The 21815-nt window shown below is 39.0% G+C and overlaps 1 protein-coding gene across 18 annotated transcripts in view; it reads left to right on the top strand.

The window, feature by feature from the left end:
- RBFOX1 (RNA binding fox-1 homolog 1) overlaps positions 1 to 21815 on the top strand; it is a 1498714-nt gene that overhangs the window by 695268 nt on the left and 781631 nt on the right. The gene's annotated exons all lie outside the window — the stretch shown is intronic.

Here is a 21815-nt window from a genome sequence, read left to right as displayed (position 1 = left end):
TGTCCAGTCACACCGAGCGTTAACTACAAGATCAGATTATCTTTTAGCCTTTGGTGAGCAGCACCTTAGCAGTGCGCTGCTTACTGAGCTGCCTTTCCTGTTGCTGGCCACAGGTTAAGATAAAGTGCTTTACCCTCTTATTGCCTTCTGCATGTTAAGGTTATATCACTATCATACTCATTTTACCTCTGGCTGATTCCATAAAGCAGAAGGAAATTACTTTGCGTATAGATTAATTCAGGCACTTTTCCCCTTAGAACAGCTACCAATAATTCTTTCTGCATTGTTGTTCAAATACGCCTGCATGGGGAATATAATGAATTAAGCTCCAGAGTTATAGGATGTGTGGAGAAACGTTGGTGTTGATTCATTTCTGACTTTTTTTCCTTCCTGAAAATAAATTAGAATAGATATAAACAAAGAGATTTTCCCTTCCAAACTATGGGTTGAATTTTTTTTTCTTCTGAAGTGTTTCATTTCAACACATACTTATAAACCAGTTATACTCTGTGAACCATATTGGTTAACCACTTTTTAATCAGAATATAATGTTGCATACTTCCCTTCTAATAATAAATATGGAAGTATCAGAAAAAACAGAATAAGTAAACGATACTGGGTAGATGTGTTTTTAGTACCTTTTCTCCTCAACAACTTTTTAGCTGCTTAAAACAAAATGCAATACTCTTTAATGTTTTTGTATTAGATAATAAACACGAATTGTTCCATGGCACAGTAGAAGCAGTTTTATGGGAGGCTGTAGTCAATTCTGTATTGAGCAGACTGGATAAAAAGGACAGATTTACAGTTATTCTTTTCTCTCTTTTGTATGTAGCAAGTGAAGAAGTTGCACATGTGTACTGACAAGATAATAGACCAAATTCACTCTTTTTATTCAAGTTCACTACTATTAGTACTTGATTTTCCCCATCACCACCAGTTTTGTGTCATTGCAGGAATTAGATATACAGTCCTCGTTAGACATAAGAAGAGTTTTATACTTAATTCTCCTACACCATGCCCAAAATCTTCCTCTTACGATTTTAAAGAAACATTTCATTATTTCAAGAAAGATTACAGGATTAAAAAAAAAGATTGTTCATCTTGAGGACAGATTTAAATCAATTCTATCTTGCTAAGCATGCTTGTTGCTTTTAGCTTTTCCTCCATCACAAACAGTATTTTCTATCACAGAATAGCCGCACAGCTCTTAGCAGAATTTGACACAATTGACAGCTTATGTTAGAAAAATTCTGGTTAAAAAATGTAAGAATGAGGTTGGGGTTTCTCACCTGTGGGAGACATTGGTCCCCGAGATAATTACTGGAACGGTGTTAGAAAGCTGACAGTAATTTGTCTATGAATATCATGCTTCAGTATCTATAAATGTAGTTGAAGGGAAAGATATTCATCTTCCTGCAGCACACTAAAGCGGAGGTTTGGGATATATGACAACAAAGAGGAAAATACTCATTTGGAATTTTGGGAAGATTTAATGCTGCCAAATCTCTGTGTGCATAATTGGTTTTATTATTTTCCCTTGTGATCATAACCTAACCAGCGCAATGAATATCAATCAACTTCGAGGGCTAAGAGGTCATTTTTTTTTAACCAAGCTGAGACTGAAGTCCAGGATGTTGCCTGGTAACAGGCTATGTAGATGAGTTGGCTCTTAAGTACACCATATGGCTGGGCGTTATGCCCTATTCACCCGTGACATGATGTACACATGTAGTACATTACTGATTATAAAATGGTTTGTACCATTCCCTCATTTAGAAAAAGCATTTAAAAATAGCAATACAAGTCCAGCGCAGACTTGTTAAGATTATCGGATTGCCTGTAATGAAATTTGTGCCATAAGGATCAAAAAAGGTGTAGTAATCACAGGGAATTGTGCTGCATGCTTCAGAATAATTCAGGTATAATTTCCAGCTGTGGTTGGTTTACAGTCTTTTGTCTGTTTTGTTTGGATCGATAAATAAGTGTGTTCAGGTAAACATAATTTTAATATTTCCATTGTAGATTAATCCTGGACTTTTAATTTTAATTTTATATTATATTTGGTTGATTCTAGCTGACAGCCTATGGATTCATTTAGCATTTTGAACTTCTGTTAGTTGTACGGTGCTGCCTCTAGTACCCAACCAAAGTTGCACTGTGCTGAGCAAACCAGCAGATAAAGCAAGAAGAGACAGTTCTAGAAAACAGCCACCAAAGCTAAACATGACGGACGAAGGAAACACAATTGCACAAGGAGTGACGTGCCAGAGACTTTATAGGAAGTTTGTAGTAGAGATGGATATAAATCCCAGATCAACAGAGTCCTAGTTCACTCCCTTAACTGAAACATCTTTCCTATTCTGTTATCATAAATTGAAATTCATTAAGGTGGGAGGATTCAACTAGAAGGTCTTCAGATGATTTAATTTCCTTATGGCAAGTGTGTGGGATGCCGTATTAGACAATAAAATACGCCATGATCTCTGTGCTCCGGCTGTCAAATGCCAGTAAAAATTGAAAAACAAGAAATGGGACTGATTTTGTGTATTTTGAGAATAATCCGTACATGTAAAATGGCAGATCGTTGACTGCTATCCCGGGTCAGAAGGCTGGTGGGCAGTTAGCAGCAGAAGAGAGGTTATTCTGCATTTTCCTGAGTTTAGCTTATTTGGAAAGATGAATTGGTTTGCTCAGCCCTCTCCTACACAACTCACTTGCCTGAAGTCATAATTCTTTGGCAAATAAGCCGTTTCTCCTTGGCATTTCAGCAGAAGTTCTCAGAAAACATTTCAGAAAAAGGTAGGAGAAAGCTATTGTTATTTTGCCACATTTTTTCAGTGTTATGTTTGCTTTGCAGGAAGTTTTTACAGGCGCTTCCAGAGAGAAAAGCTCTATGCACTTGTCCTTTTTATCAGTTTTTCTTTATCAGTATGAAGCACAGAAAGTACAGATTGTACTGTATTTTGGTACATAGCTTGATAAATGTACTGTAGGTAGCCAACTCATTCGTTTATTACCAGGATTTTTCTTGGGTAGAATTGTTAAGATAATACAGAAAGGCTGAGAGATTGGTGCTGCTGCATGTTATTCCAATAAACACGTCCTCCTTTGCAACGCTGCGCTGAGGGCTGTGCTGCTTGCCTTTTGGAAGAGCTGCTGTTATTGTTAGCAGAAAAATAGCTATCGTTGCATTTAAAATATTTTAGTAGCACGGATTATGGTTCTCTGTTTTTCCCCTCATTAAACCCATCTTTTTAAATTGTTAAATACAACAAATCTTTCTGCCAGAGCAGCATAGCATATACTACAGAGAAGTCTTATGAGTTGAGTATGATCTAGGGATTTCTAACTGAGAAGCATGAGCAAAATAATTGTGATAGAGAACTCTTATAAAATACTGTAGTTCTCCTAGAACTAAGCCGGTAGTATAATCTTTTTCTGGTAAATACATAAGGACAAAAGATGTTAATGATTTTATTCTAATTTGTTCATTGCTCTGTGTATTCTAATGTAGTCTTCCAGATAGTGTTAGTCTGCAGAGTTGTACATTTTAAAAATTGCAGCAGTTTGAAATACTGATATCTGTGAATTGCAATAAAAAAGAGTTGAAAAATGTTAGTTAAATAACACAAATGAAGCAGTCCATTCTGCTCCATTACTTCATCTGAGCTAGGATGGGGAACTGTTCAATTCTTACTGTCTGCTCCATTGTCATATTATTCATTGTTGTTTTGTGCTTCTCTTTAACACTTGCTGCAGGAATTCATTAAGGCTGAGAAGCAGCAAGGCACTTACATGCTCCTAATAATAAGCAGGAGAATACTCTCCTGGATGTTTTTCTTCTTTAGAAAAAGCTTAGCTAAGGTTGCTAAGCCTGATTCGTGTTTAAATTTTTTCTAGTGCTCGTGCAAGGTAATTCAATTACCTTAATTTTAGTTGGTTGACTTTTAGCATGACTTTTCCTTTAGTTAGACTTTACTTAAACTTAGACACGAGCTGCAATTTTTTCCTGCACAGGCAAGTAAATGTTTTACCTTTGTTTAACATGCATTTTTTTATGTCTGCATATTGCAAGTTTTACCCCATTTCATTTCCCACACATGAAGAAAATGATGTTTTTTTAATTGTGAAATTTATATCAGTAAAATCTCTAATAATCTTAGACATGAAGAGCAATTTTGTGATGACAGGTTTACCTGAGTCAGTGTTAAAACAAACCATTGCAATAGTTTATGATACCTAGATTGTAACAGGGCAGTTTTCATATGTTTGCATGAGTTACATGGAGAATATCTACTTTGGATTAACAAGTGGTTATGTTGCTTATTTCACATAAATCGTGATCTCTCTGTATAAATGAAGACAGTCACTATCCTTGATCAGTTAGTGCTCAATTGCCACTAGATATGTATATATTTATTTAAGGGCTTTAAGCAGATTCAAGAGCATAAAGCTTACTGAAATATAATAGGATGTATTTTTTGAGACTGAGAAACAGACTCCTGACACAAGTGCTCTTTGGAAATACTCACCTAGGCTGCTGGAGAGTATAACTCCGTATGGGAAGTTAGCTTTGTAATTCTCTCTCTTGGCTGTATACAAATGGATGTGTAAAGAAAGAAAAATCTAATCATTTCTTCTTTTCTCCCTCCCTCTCTTTTAACAATGTAGTGAGTATTTCTTTTTGATGGATTCCTCTGTGGACTTTATCTAAAGTCTCCATCTTTGTAAATGGTCTTTTGAGGCTATCTACTCAAAGCTGGACTAGTTGAATATGGATTAATCTTAGGATCTGAATTTACTGTCTATAGCAGCCTGTTTTGTGATACTGTTGAACTATTTCCTTTACAACTGTTATGTTGCAGACCCTTTCTTATTCAGACCTCTAATAGGCCGACACGAGGAATATCCCGCCACGCATGTGACCGCTTAGCTTGGAGTACCTCTGCTGGCGATTGTGCGTGCTCTGGCTATTCTCCAGATTGCAGCAGTAAGATGTTTTTGATCCAGTTCATTACTGTAGTGTCATGGCATTTAACAGATATCAAGTCTAGAAAATTCCTGGGAGGTTAGTAAGTGGTGTTACCTCCATATTACACAAGAAGAAACTAGAAAATTGAACAGCCTGACTGATGGTCAGGAGAAGGGAGTGTAGCAGAGCCAAGATTTGAATTTTTCGAGTACCAAATCATTGCCTTCATTAGTGGGTCATCTTTCCTCCTTCTCTCCCTCTAATCCAGTACCTTTTATGGTTAATAATTTTTACAATTAGCAAGTGAAAAATAACTTACAATTTCATGCTCTCTCCTGTCTCCTAAGAAATTGAAAATTTTCCTCAAGAAAATCATGCAATTATTACTAGTAAAGCCCCATCAGCATAGCTCAGAGCTAATTGAAATTTAACGGTTCTCGTGATGATCTGGGTCATGTCAAGGGATGTTACTGCTCTTTAATAAAAGTTACACACTTGATCCTCTGTTCATTTTCTTTGAAGAGCTTGCAGACTTCTATAACTTTTTCTGCTAAGGTTGGTTATGTAAAACGGAGGTATGAACATGAACATTGCAAGCATTGCAGGCAGTTTCAGTGGGTGAGCTTAGCAAACGACAGTAACTGTAGCATTTGGGCCTGGTTACAGGGTTGACAAAGGTATGTTGTGTCCACGCCGTGGAATTGCTGTGCTGCTCATACACGACCAGCAAACACCACGATATGGAGGAATTTTTAGCAGTCCTGCAAGACATTCACAATACTGATGTCTCTTTAAAGGTAGAACGTGAGGTGACGGTTTGAAAATGTGTATTCAATGGGGAAAGAGCATGCTGGGAAATAATAAAAGAACCTATTGATGTACAATGAAATGTTTATTGTTATTCTGCATAGTTTAAGAGATTTAAAAAGATGAGACAGCATGCAAGTTTGACAGAGTAAGTTTGTACTTGGCTATGCTTTACTGCTCCTTCAGGACTGTGTCCTACCTTTAGAAATTGGACTGTAGCTCCCAGGACTGCTTCTGACTGCATCTTTTCAGACTAGCGTCTGTGGAAGTATTTCGTTCTAGCACTGGTCGCTGGGCTTTAGCAATTTGGGATTTCTCAGCAGGTATTTAAGCCTATATCCTTCATGGTATTAATATACATTTACATCTGCTAATGCTGTAATGAAAAGGATGTGTCTGTGACCTACCTGAATCATTACCCACTAATCATACAAAGCAATTTGGAGCATATTGATTAAAGAGCAATGTTCTCCTCTGTGTATGGGAAGGTCACAAGCTGCCTGTACCACCCTTAACCAACAGCATGCTAACTCATTTTAACTGCACTCTAAAGAAGCAGTTGGCCAAGAACTTGTTAGACGAGGGAGATCTTTGAGCCCAGCGTACTCGTCATATCCAACTAGCATGGACCGTACTTCAGCATTGAATGCACCTTCTTTATACTGACGCAGTCAAGAAAGCCATTTATCTGCTGCTGCTTTTCTTCTCCTTACTTCTCTGTTAAGAGCAAAGGTTTATGAGCACATCAGAAAAAGGGAAAAAAGTGTGACAGAGACTTTTTTTTTGCTGCTCACAAGGGATATTTTGCACAGCTAAATGACCTGGTGAAATAAAAATAAAATATATTAGCTTTCCACTGGGAAGATTAATTTGACATTCTTCTCAAGTCATGTTTTTACCCACACCAATGTGCTATTGATTTTAGTTCTGCACAGTCTATATGTTATGCACGATGCAAAGCCAAAATAATGTATATTTTTCTTCAGTCTTTTGTACAAGCCAGCACAGGTCAATTGCTTTGCTGCTCGGGTTTCTTGAAATACAAAAAAGAGTTTTAGCATGAGAGATGGCTTCCAAATGTTTGTATTTTCTTGTTGCCTGAATCTTATCCTGTGGGCAATAGGGTTCATTTTGTCCAAGAAGCCTTTCAGCATCCCAGTCACTACAACAGGTAGCTATAAAGAAATACGGATACTTGCCTACAGGAGATAGAATCACCATTGATGACTCCTAACAGCAAAGATGTGAGATATGATTATGCAAAAATTGCTTGTAAGTAAATAAAAGCTGAATGTATACAAGGACAAAATCAGTTTCATAGGGGTTGCATTGCCATTCCAGGCAGAAATTCTGGTTATGTGAATTGTAAGGCCCCAGAAAATATATATTTGGAATTATTTCGTTCTAGCTCTTGGCCATTGATGAACACTCTAGTGAAACAACTAAAGCAGATTCTACAGAAGTAATTTTATAGAAGATTGATCAAATTTCTAATTACCGAATCTGTCAAGAATGTTAATTTAAGGACTATGGTTAGGAGAATATAGACTTACACCCTACAGGTGTGCTTAAAATTATATGCTCCATGTTTGTTTAAAGGCTAGTGAAAAAAAATTCTTCTCTTATATTTAATGTTTAACCACCATATAAAACCTGCATTTGCATAACTTGATGCATATCATTACAGCTAGGGCTTCACTGTGCTTTGTTTTATACCAAACAGGAGAGAGCAAGAAAATTCTTAGGAAGGTACTTGTAAAGTAGCCATAAAGTCACTTGTAGAAGTGTTAACAAGATTTTATATCATCTAATGTACAGTTAAATTAAGCATAGTGAGTCTTTGTAATTTTAGGTATATTGTGTTCTAGTTATCCCTAAAAACCACTTCCATATAATATGATACAACTCATTCACAATTCATAGTCTTGAAGAAAATGGCTTATATCTAAATTGGCTGTGGCTGTGCCACCCAACGTCAATAAATGAGACTTCCCCTAGTGCGGAGACCTCCCTTATAGCCTGCTCCAGAGCAGTCCCCCTGCCTCCTCTTTCTATTCTGTCCCACTTCTCCTCCTCCTGGCATATTTCTCCTGCTTCCCTCAGGCCTGTGACTTAAATTCTGCAACATAATCCCACAGGACTTCATGTTCTGTTCTGGGTGGAGGGTGGAGAGATTGTCACTTCCTTCCCTCCTTCCTAGGCTTGATGCTGAAGGAAGCGAGGGGAGAAAAAAGGCATAACCCTGCCATTGTTCATAGTGTAAGATGGAAAGGATGAAAGTCCTGAAAGGTAGAAACTAAGACCATGAGAGGAAGACAGGCCTAATTCCATAAACTGATGTTCACTGCAGTAACATCAGGAAGGTTGTTGCACAAAGATCCATTCTTCATGGGGGGATTAAACTACCTCAGAGTGAAGTGTCAGTGAAAGATAAGTGATGTGGAAAAAGGTTGAACAGGAAGGCAAAAACATTTGCTGGTGACACAGAATTATTCAGGAGTAATCACAAAGAATTGCAGAAAGATTTTGCAGTATTGAGTTACTGGCAGAAGAAATAGTTGTTAATCAATGGCACGTAATGCAGATAGAAAATGCTCATTTTAAGAAAAGAGTTGGGGTCGTTGTAAAGATAAGGAGGTCAGTGGGAAAATGCAGTGAGAAGCACAGGATGGCAGTAAGGTCACACTCCTGTGGGTAGCAGAGCCTAGGGGTTTGAGTTTTCCTCTCATCCCAGAGAGGAGAAGTGGTGGGGAAATTTTTGAACCATTGTCTAAATTCACATCCAGTGAACCAGGAGGCTAAGGTGTAGGCAGATCCACTTGTATTTCACTGGTATGAATAAATGGTGAGTGCTTACAGTGGAGGGTTTTTTTTAGGTAGCAATCCATGGGAATCTATACTATTCAGTGTGTAAAAGGGACCAAATGGTGACATGACGATGTTGCTATTGAAACAGGAATATTCAGGCCAGACAAAACTAAGACTGACTGGGCAACTGCAGAAAGCTCTCATAAAGCTGAAGGATTAAGTGAGGGAATAAAATTCACTTTCAGCATTTCATAATAGATGGAAATTGTTTCCAGGAGGAGGGAGTGAATGACTATTATTGCTCAGAAACCTTTCTTGGAAGCATCAGATGGAGTGATCAGAAGCATTACTTCAATTCCTGACAGCTGTCAAAGAAGCAAATAGAAGATGTAGTAATTTTCAGGGACAGCATTCAGTACAGAAAGTGTGAGACTGTCACTGCTAGAGTTTGTGGGGGTCTCACATGTTGGTTACTGTACACAGTTCTGGTTATGTCATGTCAAACAAAAGCAGAGTATGGAGAAAGGTAAAAGGAATGATGCGAGGTACTGAATAACTTCTCTAGAGGGAAGAGTTTAAATACCTGCTAGAGCTCTTCACCTTGGAAAGGTGAGTGAATGTGAGAAAAGTGATTGAAATTATTATTGATGTGAATATTGATATTGTAATGAGATGACTCATAAGACGAGGACTATGGACTGAGTGAAATGATCAAAGAATGGCTGGTGAAAGGAACTGTTTTTTCATGTTACGTAATGCTGTGTATCTTCGCCACTGGGTGTTGCAGATGCCAGCAATTTGCAAAGAATCACTTTATTTTCATTCTCCTTACGCGTGTATGATAAAGTGTAATAGTACTTACATGAGGATGCTTGTAGTCTTTCCTGTATGAAATCCCAAACTTTTTTTTAAAATGTATGCCCAGAGTGTTTTCCCAGTTTATCCTTCTCTGATGATTCAGAATCATCTTTCAAGGCCTTCTGCCTAAAACGAAGTTAAGCACGGGAAGTCTCAGCCTAAAAGAGACGTGTTTCTGAAAGCTGCAAACATATGCAAACAGAGTATGGGAAAGAATAAACAACTTTAGCAATAAACGAATTGCTAATAACAGTGTTATTAGCAATTGCGTGATGGAAAAAATGAAGGGGTGAATATGGCATCTTTTCACAAGATTTCTGAAGTGTATAATTTAATATTTAAATTTCCATATTTAAGAGAAAGTTTAGTTTGCATTTCAGAAAGGCTTAAAAATGCCAAACTAATAAAGTAGCCTTTTAAGTCTTAGGAGTGGAGTATTTCATCTGACCTTTGATTTAGAAATGTATTTATGAATTTAGTATTTAGCTACATTTGTTATAAATGTTATTTTTGTATACAAATAATTATAGCATATTTATAAATATGTATTAGGATATCTAAAGGTAGGAATCAACACTTATGATAGGCACAGACTTTCATCATAATTCAGCAAATATATTTTAAATGAATATTGTTTAATTCTTTTGAAGTAGTAGTAGCTTTTCCTGAAAGTCATTTTATATTATGTTGAATCAGTTAATCTTATTTTAGATTTCAAAGCATTTTATTAAGGATATATGAATGCCTTGCAAAAAAAATTTTATTTTGAATTTTAAAAATGTGCTACAATCTTTACATTACATTTGGGTCTACTTTTATATAAAGAATCTACTTTGATTTTTCCATAAATATTTTCTCCTTTTTCAGTGTTTGCTCTCATCTTAAAATTCACTTTAAAATACTTCTTGGCAGTTTTATTTGCAATATTTTAATATTTGTAATACTGAACGATAATGATCTAACATTAAGTCAGGCTGATATTAGCATCTGAAAGGACAAGAAATCTTTCTGAGATTTTATAGAGTTTTTTCTGTGTCTTCTGAAGGCATGCCACACAGGATTTTCAGCTGCTAGCCGAATTTTTATTTTATTTCGGCAAATATTTAGCAAATCAAATTGTGTGTAAACTAAGTTGGTATTTGGATATGTCCTTCAGTGATGTGTTCATCATATTCATATTGTATCTGCAACACTGTGATGTTTGCTGTGATTTTATTTCATTCCAAATGAATATCTCTGAGGGGTAAGACAACAAATTGAAATTAGTAGGGATATTTGTGCAGTTATGTCTGCTAAGATGCTTTTAATCCAATGTAAGAAAGAAAAGGAAAGAAAACAAAACATTAGGAGTATGTTTAACAGTATCACAAGTAGCAAAATAATACTAAAACTCAACAGTAGAGTTTATTGTCTTCTCTGTATTTCCTCAATGTGCGCACGGGTGATGGGCGTATCTACAAGGAATTATTTGCTGGCTCTGGTGGCCTCGAGTCCCTCTGGAGAGGGAGGGCAAGGCGTGAGGACTGCTGCGGTGAGAAAATGTTTGTGTTGTGTTGGAGGAGGGCAGCCTTGCCTGAGCGGGGGGCCGCGGGAAGGCTCTCCGCTGGCACCGCTGCGGCGGTGGATCTGGGTGCGGGGAGCGCTTCACGCACCTGACTTGGGAAGGAGAAAGTGCCGCCGGGCTCCAGCTGTGTACTTGGAGCAAAGTGGCACCGAGGAGAAGAGCAGAAGAGGGGTAACATGTATGAGCAAGTTTGTAGTGATGTGTAGGGGCTCTTTTCACAGTCAGGTGAGTTCCTGAGACCCCTAAACATTTAGAAATCTGTTTTCCTATCCTAGGAACAGTATATTTAGCAGACCGATTCAGTCAAAATAGCAGTTATGTTAGCGGGCTATCTGTATGCCCAAGATACTGCTGATTAAGGGGGTATTCACAAGGGTTAAATTTAGGTTATTCTTACTCTCTAGTTATTAGAGAAAGAGGTTGCTTGAGGTGGTGGGTCAGAGCCCTTCATAGGAACCCCTCCAGTTCTGCTGATTTTAGAGGGAGCCAAATGACATGATCTTTTTTAAGACTAAAATTAGCATTGTAAATAGCTCCATAAATTGGTATGAATATAGTTGCATTTTGCCACTATCAATGGTTTAAAGTAACCAACTTTGTATTGGAAGGCAGAACGGTACCCTAGGGGAGTCATGTCCCACGCTGTCGGCTTAGCTGAGTCTGGGTCCGACAGACCAGTCTGTCCTGTAGACAGCGCTAGGCCTGGTCCCATGCGCGGCTGGCTGGGTCCGCTTGAGTCACCAGGGCTCTGCAGTGGGGGGAATCCCCAGCGATACGCTGTGATCAGTAGTAATTGTGGCTACGTTTTCTCCCATCTCTGTTTACTTGTGATAGCTCTTTTTGGGTTGGTGGGGTGGTTGGTTGATCTGTTTTGGATGATTGGTTGAGTTTTTGTTTTGGGTTTTTTTTATTTTTAAGTGCAGCTACTAGTCATTTAAGCTGATGTTTCTGGTTTTCCTGCGAGGGACAAGCTGTGCTCCCAGAGCGCGGTGCAGCTGGGAGGCGGCGCAGCGAGCTGCCCCTTGCTGGCTCCAGCGCGCTCGGAAGCGGCTCCCCTCTTTCAGCACCAAGTTGCTGAAGCCACACAGGCGTTTGGGTTTAACCTGCTTGAAAGGAAATCAGCTCACACACCAGTGCCATTCAGGTGTTGCTTTTCAACTGGTAACTACCAGCTTGCCAATAAGCAGCCGTGGGTGAGGCGACTGACTGTTGCTGCTCCTTCAGGTCGTGTAGCAAAGCTCTGCTGCTCTTTGTGTTTCTGGGGGCTGTATGTGTGTGTGACCATGGGACTGGAGCGCCTTCTGCCGTGCTGCTTTCCTTGCACTCATCCTGGGGGTAAGGAGAAAAATGAGTGTTTTCTATCTGAAAATGGGTAGAGAGAGATACACAGACAGGGGCTTCCATGAGGTCTTGGGACCTTTGCATGCCTAAATGGAATAGATGTACCGTTGCTCTGTGCAGAAATTTAGCACCTTGCTCTTTCTTCCGTGGTCTGCGATGCCACGTGATGTCCAAGTTTACTGTGGTGCGGTGCCTCTCCCACGCGTTCGAGGCCTGTTTGTTTGTTCTCCCCCTCTCCCCTCTATGGGTTTTGTCCTGCTCCGGGGCTGCGCTGCCGCATCTGAGCAGGGCGCGCTGCTGTGGCCTGGGGGTCTCCAGGGTGCCTGGCTCTTGCCATCCTCTGCCTGCGCTGCCTCCGGTGTCCCACTGTCGAGGCCTCGGCCATCGCACCCAGCCTGCGTGCCCTGGGCCGCGCCAGCGCGTTAGCGTGGCAGAGCCGTGAATCCCTCGTGCCGCGCAGCGTCTCCCTGCTCCTGCTGGCTACAGAAAAGCCATGGTTATAGCAGACGAAGGTAGTCCGCAGTGGAACAAATGGGGCCTAGACCAGTTGCTGTTACAGCTAAACCAAGGGAAAACAAAGCTCAAGGCAGGCCAAACCAGACAAGCCTCAGCTCTGAGGCCTGGCAAACTCCGTACAGTGACTGTGTACGGTGACTACACATGCTGTAGTCTCTGAGCTACAGGATTGTGAAGCTGAATTCAGTTGTGTCCTTTGCTTAGTAAACAAAGCAACAGAGAAGCCATCTATTTGGCTCGCTTAAAAGATGCTGAAGGGCAGTGCTACGTAAGTGGTAGTGTTATGAGGGCTGCGAGACCTGCTTTTCTTAACAGCTCTTCTAGGACCAGCTCTGATGAGAACTGCTTGGAGATGCACGTGTTTGGGCAGAAGATTAGTGACTTGATTTTAAGGTAAATATCATCCCAGGGTACAACAGTGTGTGCACAGTTTCACTCAGGTATGAAACTTAACTACCCAATCCTTTTTTTTTGATTAACATTAAAAAAAAAAAAAATCTTTGACACTAGTAAGTCCTAATTGTGTTTTAAGACAGCTGCCTTACTAAATAGTCTTGGTACTAACAGTGATATTTTTGCAACAAGCCTTTTCTGTTGTGAGCAGTTCACTTGCCTTCCAACCCCGTAGTAAATCTGTCTTTTTTTGTTGTTATTGCTCTGGATCTGTCATACCATAACTTGTGTATAGTTTTATGACTTCAATTACATCTGTTGGAAAACAATATTCAAAAATGCTATCTTCAGAAAATGCTTTCAGTTAACAGATACAATGTATTTAATGATCTGGTAATTTGTTTCCTTAGCCAGAGATCAAGGAGAGCATCAGATGAATATCCACAGAGGGATGCACTTGCATTTTGAATCTCTGACTGAAATCGTCCCATTCTCTTTCTACCCATAGCATTGTAAGGTGGGAAGAGCTGACGTTGCGTGGTGGGTGTCATTAATATGCTTTGTAGACTTGCAATACCACCTTTTCCATTTTACAAATGCCACAATATTTAGGTTTTTTCCTATTTTTCCCCTAAACATCAGTGTTCTAAGCTCAACTGAATAGATGAGAATATTAATTTTCATTCCTTCTTGAAGATTTGATGTTTTTATATAACAAAAAATTAGAGGGGAAAAAAGCCGTTCAACTATAAGCTTTTGGGAGAGAAAGGCAAATAAAATATAGCAAACTGCATCATTATTCTTATATTTGAATTATGATCTCTTAACCAACTTTTTGATTTTGTGAAAGGCCTTATTAACGATGACTAAATAAGTGGGGTTAGCTGTGTTGGTATTATCTGTGATGCACGATTCAATCAACAGGAATAAATCTGCTGTCCTTAGTCTAGTTATTCAGATGTCATGAAACATGATGACTCTTTTAAGTGCAAATAAGCTGCATTTACCAAGTGACCAGCCAGCTGAGTGAAGTAGGATGGCAAGGAAATGACTCACAGGACTAGGAAGTAAAATTGAAGGAATAAAAATATTTACTAGAAAAAAATACACAGGAGATGCCATTGCTTGCTGCTGCAAGTGTGTTTGTGGGCAAACTGCTGTTCCCTGAGCAGCTAATGATGATATTGCTTATTGGAACTTTTTTCCCCCAACTCTCCTGCTTTGCCAGCCCATCTGCCCGAGGTGAGCTCTGAGCCTTTGCTGTGAGCCGCTTGCCACTGGTACTGCTGGATCTGTGACTTCCAAAATGATCTACAGCTGGGCTGGCAGGCGCTTGACAGTAGCCAGTTCTGAGCAATTTGGCTGGTGGACTCTTTCCAGTGGAGCAATCTGGGGATAGAAACAAGTGCTGTTACCCATAAGGTAAAATAACCTTTTCTGTTATGAATTAGGAAAAAAGAAGAGAGAAGGAAACTAAATTAGCTTACTGAAAGATATGTCAGTTGTAGCTGAGTAACAGTTGGGTTGAAAGTCAAGTTTTCTGGTTAACCCCTTAATTAAAATAATTTCCTTTTTTAAACCTAGAATATGTACATGAATAGAAAAGTATAGTAATATAGAAGACTTCCTTTAGGAAGGAGATTTCTTTTCTTCCTTTAAGATTTTCCTTTAAGAGCTGTGACTTTCACATTTATGAAGAAACTCACTTTTCATTATATTGTGAACTATAGAGCTTTCAATAACTCCAAGGTTTTATATGGCTTTTTGTTTTTGTTTTTTTTTTAATTTTAAGTGCTTGCTTATAAGCTAAAGTTCCTCTAGATAAAAGGTAACTGACATCTATGGGCATGTAAATATGGACCAGTCATGTTATCCCTCAAATATCTCAGCCACTGTTCTGTTAAACCTTTTGTATTGAGGGGTTACAAAGAATAACGGCTGCAACTTGCACCGTTATTATTACTGCTGTCTTGTTTTGCCTCCAAGAGTTAAAAGCTTAAGAGAAAGAAGGAAGTCCCTATGAAGGTGCTCTGCGAAACCGGGCAGCCACTCAGAAGGGTATTTAGACTCTGGCAATGGTGAATGTTGAGCCTAGGCTGTATCTATTTGGCAGTTGACCGAAATATTTCGTAGCAAATATTGGCTATAGGTTTGTTAAGTGCATAGGGTTTGAGTTACTTCCACATGCATCTCCTTGGAGCAGCTATCAAGGTGCTGATTCTTTGCGTAAGCTCCCATGTTGCTGTTTCCTGCGGTCGGACTGAAAAGTGGTTTTTATTGCAGTAATTCTGGGGTTATTTCTCAATTTCAAATACTCTTCTAGGAGTATTTGCAGCCTGCTAGAATTCATCCTCTGTTCTATCCTGAGCACAAAATACGCTTGGCAAGAGTATGCTTTCTTTCCCATGCTTCTCACTAGGTTATTTGCTTTTTTTATTGTTTTTTCTACTTTCTTTTGTACAGTCCATTTATGCAGTCCGTTTGATATTTTTGGATGAAAAGTGTTCAAAATATCCTGTGTTCTTCTGCCTGATGCATGCTCTCCAAGTTTGGGTGCTAGCAGCTAATCTCAGGTTACAGTTTGTTTGCTTTTAACACAAGTAAATTATTAGTTGTTGAGCAAGGAGAAAGTGCAGGTGGGCTAAAAAGAAAAATATGTTACTACTGTTGAGGTTAAGTAGGATGCTTGAATAGAGAAGATGAAATGCTGAGGTTGCCAGATATGCTGTTGTCGTATACATCGGAAGTCTAAAATTTGGCTAACTAAAGAAAACAAACGTGTAACAACGAGGTGTGGTTAGAATTTTTCAGTGCTTCACTGGAAGAAAGAAAGATGTTTTAAAATGAATTCTTCACAACAAATGTGTTGCTTTTCAATGAGCAGCGATGGGTAATGAATCCAAGTCTTTTTATTTAAAAAAAAAAAAAAAATTAGCTTCTGCTGAACTTGGTCAGAGGCACATCCTGGATAAATGTGTGGCCTTAACCTTGCAACAAAATCTACCTAAATAGACTAAATTGGGTCCTTGTCCTTGCAGTCAACTCTCTAAGTCCCTGCAACATCTCTGAGAAAAATGCAAGAGGTATTATGGACTTTCTTAAATTTTATGAAAAATCAATTAAAAAGCATGAATAATATGGGATAGTTAGAATTACAGTTCATTGCTGAAATATACTATAAGTTTATAAAGGTAGGTACTAATCTGACAATGAAGGAGCATCAGTTGTATTTCTAATTTCCATTCCTGCCTCTCTGCTCCCTTGAGCTTTTTTTTTCCTTCTCTCTGTTATGTTTTCTATCTGTAAAGTTAAGATAATAGTGCTTAGCTTTTGAAAATGCTTTGATTTATAGATACAAAGTAATTTTTTTTTACAAGTAAGTTATTTAACAATCCTGCCTAAGCCTTTGAATTCATATTTTTATATACTTTGAATGCTGAAATGTTATTAAAATACCCTTAAATACCTTCTTGGTAACATGAATTCAAACTTTTATAACAAAACCAGAATTCTAATATATTGTATCTGTCTGATGAATTTCATTATTGGGTTAAAATGCTATCTCAGTACTTTCACTTCTAATATGTATAATATTATCGCATGCCATACACCAAAATTCTTGTTCTGTCTGTGCTGTCAGAAAGCTCATTAATCATAATGTTAAACAGCACTGGCCTTATTATGGTGATCCTGGATGTTTCCTTTACAATTTGTATAGACTTGATCGTTTGTCTTCCATTTTTATTTAGGTTACTCAGTTTTTTTCCATCAGTCGTGTAACTTATCCCTTCCAATTGTCTTACCTGTCTTAACTTAAAAGCTTGCTTTTCCATGGAAACTGTACAACTTCATAAACTTAACACTCCAGCAAATCTGACCCTCTAGTTTATCCTTTTTTAAAAAATATATCTTATCCCTGATTAAAAAGGGTGGATTGGATCAAATATTATGAATGGAAAATTAGTCAGGACTGTTGCGCGTAATAAGTTTGTGAATCCATTCCCTTTTCAAAACTTTGAGGGTAGCTTTTATAGCAATTAGTTTCCACCTATAATTTGATTAAATCACCTCAATATTTACCTAATATAAAAGCAACACAACTACAAAAAAATTCAACGTATCTCCAGATCTTTAGAAAGAGTCTCCTTGTTTGAAAAAATACGTGCTGCGTAGCTTGAAACTGGAGTTTGCCTAGGGCACAGGATGGCTCTGGTGCTGACAGTACCGTATTTCGTGCGTTGGGCGGTGGCCGGCCGGCCGTTCGTTCCCCTGCTTTACGAGGTGGCTTGGAGACTCGCAGAGGTGCAGTGATTTGCCACGTGGCTGGAACTGGCGTGGGCTGCACAAGCTGTTCAGTGATGTGTCTTTGAAGCAGGGATCTTCTGTTTTCCTAACTTCCGTGTTGTCTTGCATTGCCTATGCAGCTGTAAGTATCTATTTTCTAATATTCTTGATTTCCACATTCATGATGTTTAATAACAATTTTTATACCGTAAGACACGGAGATTCAGTGTAGCAGTTAGATGGAAACAAACTTTAGGCAACTTCTAAATTCCAGTTACAGGAGGGATGGTCTTTTCAAAACTTCTGTGTAACTCCCAGTCATTTCATTGTCATCTTTAGCAAATGATACAGTGATGACTATTTAAAAAAAGTATTTGTGTAAGCTGAGATGCAAACGATAATCAAAGGAAAGATGCATGTGTTGATACCTATTTTATGAAATACAGAAGTTTTCAACCCTAGTGTTGCCTTTAACTGTAGATGGCACTTTGTTGTTGTTCTTGCTATTCTCTGCTCACATGAATAAGCCCTGACTATATTTACATGGCATAAGTTACTAGAATCCAAAGATCAAATATATGTATATGGAGAGGTTTATATTTAAAATGATTTCACAACAGTGACTTACTGCCTTTAGTCAACTATTTTTGTTGTTATTTTAGTATTTGGTATTTTAAGTATTTTTGATGTGGGCTGGTGAAATGGAAATAGGTGCTGTGCTCTTGTGACTGAAAACGTGCTGGCAAGTCCTTAAAGCAGTGTAGGGGAACTGGGCTACAGGAGGGGCAGGCTAATACGTCAGTGGGACTGCTTGGTTCAGGTGTGAAAATGGCGTCTCAAAAGTCTATTAAAGCAGGATATTTTGAAGGCATTTAAATCCAAATAGGACTATTTACAATAATACAAGGAAGCCTTCCTTGTCAAAAGGAAATAAAAATCAAATTGGTCTCTGGCATGTTTTAGAAGTACTGTATTTGATACCAGTCCCAATTCTGTTCCTTTTAACAGCTTCTAGGGCAAGAGATGGTCATGCCTTGCAAATATTTCTCAAACTTCTAATACGTGTTTCTCTTCACTTCAGTTTCTTTAATAGGAAGATCTTATTGTGAAATAGTAGTTCTATAATCGCACAGCGCACAAGGCTTTGCGTGGCTTTTAGAGCTTTCTTGTGCCTCTTCGTGGGGAAGAGTTCTGAGGGCAGAAGAATTTCTATACGTCCAGGCTGCTGTAATTGATTAAAGGTTTGCTGTGAGGAAGAGGTGATAAGAATTTCGAACCTTCAGAAGCCTTGCTATTTTCTAAGGCCCCAAGGTTGAAGGGTGGTCTCTTCTCAAAATAACATGCATGTTTTTCACTATCGAGCTGCTAGATTTCGTGATGTTCTGTATTACATGACTTGATATCGTGCAGCTTCAACAATGTATTAAGTCATTATCTGAAACTCAGTACCAAATTAATTACGTCTGTGTTATTTCCTTCACGTTCCACATCAGAAAGCGCTTCAAAACAGTTTTCTACTAATTCTTTTCATATTGAGAAATGATCCTTTGTGTAGGTATCTCTATGGACTGCAGGAACTTCACTGAACATGAACGCTCAGCATCACTGAAGTTTCAGCCTAGCATCTCTAGACTAAGCTGAACCCCTTTACTTGTGGGAGGAAGGGTGTGTGTTGTGTTGCCCTTGTGCTAGGAAGGGGTGAGTAAGAGAAAGAAGTGAAACGTCCAGGGACACACCTAAGAGGAGGCTTAATTTCTCATTTAAATGGCTTTTACGTTGCTTACGCTTTTCCTTAAAATAAAGTGGTGATTTAGATGATAGGGTTGCGTGTGCCTTGATTCCAGTAAGAAAACTGCTTTGTGCAGTTGGTAAAGTTTAACCTCTCTACTCATGACTATGACAGAATTGTAATTCTGCAAATATACCAAAGAGAAAATGTTGCACAGAGATCTGCTGAAACCTTTTGGAAGTTGATTAATGTTTCATAGAGTTTATTTAGAATATGTTTAATAAAATTGTGCATAATTCAAAAGCATGCTATTTGATCTTGCAGCAGTTATTGAACTAAGAGTTTTTATAAAATGCATAAACAAATATATCAAACTAATGGTAGAAGTACTCAAGGGTAAAGTACATCAGTTGCCTGAGAACTCCACTCCACTTCAGGCTTTCCACTAGTATGCTGCCAAATACACAGTGAGTGTTTTAAAAACAACTTTCACATTTCAAGCAATGTTCCCCATTATATAGTACAAAAATTATAGTATAGCAACTTTTTCTTCAGTGGTAAAGATGGGAGCTGGTAAGGCATAAATAGACATCATATAAAAGTTTTAAGTTGATCTTCTTCTAAAAATGCTGTCTTCTGGGTGGTTATTGCAGAGCTACAGTACAAAGATTCTTTCACTTGGGGTTCACTTGGTGATATTCCCCTCCCCATTCAGGGAAAACATGAAACACACTGCAAAAAGGACTAAAATCCAGACAAAATGCTTTGAAGTTGAAATCCAAGACAGTTGAGTAGTCGGTTCCTCCTGGGTTCCCGTAAGAAGTGCTGCATTCCCTGGGGTCGGTGAGGCACTGGGCTGCGCGGCAGCTCCAGGAGCAGCGCCAGCCGCGGGCTTTAGGGGCAGAACTGAATCTTGCCTGTCGGCCACCGTGACAGCACTTAAAACATCCCCAGCGGGCTCAAAGATTGTATCCATAGTCTAACTTCGAGAGTGAGCTCTGTTGTTGCTGAGAAGTAAAGTATTTATCCCTTCTCTGTTCAATTTTTCTGTTCTACGTTTGCATTCTGTGGCACTTCCCATTCCTGGGAGGGAGGCATTTTGAAGCGGAGAGAGCGTTCACTCAAACAGAAAGATGATAATTTTGCCCATGCTTCCGCTCTTTCTCTTGTTATAGTTTTTCTTGCTCATGTATCCTCCTGGTTGATCTTCTCTTGTTGTGGGGGCTGGTTCATGAATACAGGCTGCTAAAGGAGCCAGCAACACACATCTGTGAAGGCAGTAAGCTTAAGTGCTCAGTAACAGAAATCTAGCTTACTTAAGAGAGCTCTTTTTGGCAGGCTGCTCTATTTCTTTTGTTTCAGATTTTTCTTTGTTTAGTTAATGACATGCAATCATTCCAGCAGCCTGTGGAAACGGGCGTTGCAACACATGCACGTTCGTTCACAAGCCGTCACTGCTGTGTGTTGAAGAGAAAAATATCTCCCCTTGACTTCTACAGCCCTGCAGTCCGCTCAGACCGCCAGCGCGTTGATGTTAGGACAAGAGACTGAAGATGGGGAAAGCAACCTTAGAAAAACTGATAATATCAGCCTTGATGCAAACTTGGAGTAATTTGCTGCTTCACCAACCTTGGCTGATTAGCTGCTGTTAAAAGCTCAGGGGGTCCGGTTGGGGGGTGTGTGCTTGTTTTGTGTGTTCCCCCCTCCCCGCCTGCCAACTTTTCCCAAGTGTAGTTAGGTTATTTCACGTTGCAGCCAATCTTCCTTTGTCAGCCAGCTTGTATGTCAGTGTATCCTTATGCTGCTGGGGACACGAAGTAAGCAAAACCTACAAGAAATGGTTCATGGGTGGGTCTGGTACTTTGAAAGTTGTTCAAGAGTTCGGTTGCGCAGAAGAGCAGTAGTAGAGTTTAAATAAAATGCTAGCAATGAATTTTCTTCTTTATTATCATTCTTGTAATTCTGCAAAGTGACATTTTGAAATACCTGTCTTTCGTTCTGCGAGGGTATTTGGGCAGTTTCAAGTTACTGCTTTGCAATGTATAATAACCTTCAGCCTTATGTTTATTTTTCTTTTCCTTAAACTTCAAAGACCTCAGTTTCAGCAGGGGTGGGTATGTGCGATAGTAGAAGCAGCTCCCCACTCCAGCACCCGAGGTTTTCCAGTGTCCTTGTCGTGACCCTCCACCTCTGGTTCTGCCCCGGTTGCCTGCGGACATGGGTTAAACAGTTATTTGTAGGTGCTTTTAAAGAAGAAGAGGTTTTAGATGTGAACTCTGTTATTAGTTTCCTGATTTGAAAGAGTAGAACAGTGTTTTCTGTAATACTGTTGAACAAATTCAGGTGAAGATGGTGGAGTTCAGGAGGCACCACAAATGTAGGGAGGATTAGTGATGTTAGTGAGAACAGCAGATAACAAAAATGTATAATAGAATGTGAAAGGTGGAGTCTTTGTGTTCATTTAGGCTACTGTTCAAAGTAGGAAATGCAAATTCTTTATAAATGAACATAGAGAATTTTTTTTGTCAGTTTTCTGGCTC

The sequence above is a fragment of the Struthio camelus genome, chromosome 15, assembly GCF_040807025.1.
Source record: "Struthio camelus isolate bStrCam1 chromosome 15, bStrCam1.hap1, whole genome shotgun sequence".
Lineage (NCBI taxonomy): Eukaryota > Metazoa > Chordata > Aves > Struthioniformes > Struthionidae > Struthio > Struthio camelus.
Note: the sequence above shows the minus strand (reverse complement) of the source record. Positions and strands in the feature narration are given on the sequence as shown.